This window comes from Lactuca sativa, chromosome 3 (assembly GCF_002870075.4).
Source record: "Lactuca sativa cultivar Salinas chromosome 3, Lsat_Salinas_v11, whole genome shotgun sequence".
NCBI classification, from domain to species: Eukaryota; Viridiplantae; Streptophyta; class Magnoliopsida; order Asterales; family Asteraceae; genus Lactuca; species Lactuca sativa.
This window is the reverse complement of record NC_056625.2, coordinates 82,837,746-82,840,601: the sequence shown is the minus strand read 5'-3', so window position 1 is coordinate 82,840,601 and position 2,856 is coordinate 82,837,746.

The window sequence follows — 2,856 nt, the reverse complement described above, 5'->3', positions numbered from 1 at the left end:
AAATAACGGGTTTGCAGGTGGTTTTGTGCTGGACACCTGTTTAGCCCATTTCTAACTTTAAAATTTCTGCAAAAAAGATCATATTCAAAATTTTAAAAGTATTTCTAATTATAAAATTACTGTAAAAGTTCATAAAATTTTATAACAAACACATAAAAATATTCAAACAAGCTGAAAAAGTAACTGGATGCTGAAAAAGTAAATGATAACCTATACAGTTTTGTTCCCTGCTTCAGTTTTGTCACTGTACAGTTTTGGCCCATGTACAATTTTTTTGTCCCTGTATAGTTTTGGCCCTGTACAGTTTTGTTTTTGCATAGTTTTTGTCCCTAAACCTGCGTAATCATTATTGCTTTAAATGGTAAATAATTATGTAGGTTGGCAACAAATGTTTAATGGATAAATCATGGATTTCCTCTAGTAGATTATCAAATGCATATGATGAAGGTGTGAATGCTTTTCTAGAGTTTGCACAAACTAATAATCCAAAGTTAGATGTTATTCCATGCCCTTGTGTAAATTGCATCAATTTGTGTCACCACTCAATTGACAATGTCCGTTATCATTTGTTTGCCCACGGCTTCGATGAGAATTATAAGATTTGGTCTTTCCATGGAGAAAAACAACCCAATAGTGATTCTAGATGCCCTAACAATTCCATTCCTCCTGATGCTATTTATACAAAGGATATGCTTCATGATGCCTTCAAATACGTAGACGATGAACCTGATTCGTTGAAATCACTTCTTGAAGAGTGTGATAAGCCACTTTATGTAGGGTCAAAGTATAATGCACTTAGTGGATTATTGAAATTCCAACATTTTAAGGGTCAATTTGGATGGTCTGATGCTAGTTTTGATGCTTTTTTGTCTGTCCTAAAAGATATCTTACCATCAAACAATACCATCCCTAGCTCGATATATGAGTCCAAGAAGTTGCTAAAAGGAGTAGGTCTACAATATGAGAAGATTCATGCATGTGAAAATGATTGTGTTCTATTCTGGAAAGAACATAAAGATGCTTCTCATTGTCCAACTTGTGGCACTTCTCGTTGGAAGAAGAATTCCAAAAACGTACCTTCAAAAGTTTTGTGGTATTTTCCTATCATCCCTAGATTTAGAAGAATGTTTTCAATACCACAAATTGCTCATGACTTAACTTGGCATGCACAAGGTCGGGTCAATAGTGGGAAGCTTACTCATCCTCGCGATACCCCTTCTTGGAAGCTTGTTGATAACACGTGGAAAGAATTCGGACAGGAAAAACGAAATCTTAGATTAGCCTTGTCTGCTGATGGTATCAATCCACACAAGTCATTAAGTTCCAAGCATAGTTGTTGGCCAGTTATCCTAATAACATATAATCTACCCCCTTATTTGTGTATGTCAAGAAAATTCATGATGTTGACTCTGTTGATATCCGGGCCAAACCAACCTGGTAACAATATTGATGTCTACTTGGCACCATTGATAGAAGATCTAAAGCTCTTGTGGGAAACTGGCGTTGAGACTTTTGATTCTCATAAGAAAGAATACTTCAATTTAAGAGCAATATTACTTTGGACTATAAGTGATTTTCCTGCGTATGGTAATCTTTCGGGGTGTGTTACCAAAGGTTATTATGCTTGTCCAATATGTTCAAAGAATACTTGTTCACAATGGTTGCCAAAGTCCAAAAAAGTATGCTTCCTTGGGCATAGAAGATTCCTACCACTTGAACATCCTTTTCGCAAAAGAAAAAAACATTTCAACAATCAACAGGAGCACGATATTATGCCACAACCATCATCAGGTGAAGAGATTTATGACTATCTGGCGGGATTTGAGACTACATGGGGTAAGAAGATAAAGCCAAAGAAGGTAGTATCAAAGAAGGTAGGATCAAAGAAGATAAAGTCAAGGAAGGGAGCGTCAAAGAAGGAAACGCCAAAGAAGGAGAAGACAAAGAAGAAAAAAGAAAGTATCGACGAGAGATCTAAATTTTGGCATAAAAAGTCGATTTTTTTTGAACTTGAATATTGGAAGAAGTTGCCTGTTCGCCATCAGTTAGATCTCATGCACATAGAAAAAAAATGTGACCGAGAGTGTTTATGGGACAGCGTTGAATTTGCCTCACAAGACGAAGGATGGATTAAAAGCACGACAAGATCTTGAAGCGTTGGGCATCAAGACTGAATTACGACCTGAACCAAAAGGGGATCGACATTGGCTTCCGCCTGCCAAGTACACATTGAATTCCGCAGAGAAACATCTATTTTATGAAACCCTGTCTAACATAAAAGTTCCTTATGGGTATTGCTCTAATTTCAAGAATCTCGTGTCGGATGATGTTTCAAAGATGAATGGTTTGAAGTCTAATGATTGCCATGTACTAATGCAACAACTTCTTCCATTTACAATCAAAGGGGTGTTAGATGTGAAGGTGCGGAGAACAATCCTAAGCCTGTGTCATTTTTTCAATGAGTTGTGTAGTAAAGTTGTTGATGTTAGTAAGCTAGGCAAGTTGCAAAGTGACATCGTATTAACATTATGTTTGTTAGAGAAGTACTTTCCTCCTTCATTTTTCGATGTCATGACTCACTTGATGGTGCATTTAGTTAGAGAGGTGAGGTTGTGTGGCCCGGTTCATTTTAGGTGGATGTATCCATTTGAGAGATACATGAAAACACTTAAAGGGTATGTAAGAAATCATCATCGACCCGAGGGTTGCAGTGCAGAGTGTTATGTGGCAGAGGAGGCCTTAGAATTTTGTTCAGACTACTTAAAAAACAAGAAATCAATTGGCAATCCTCATGAGCGTGTTGATGAAAGAATCCGCAGTGGCAAGCCTTTATCAAAGGCTACAATTGATGTTGTA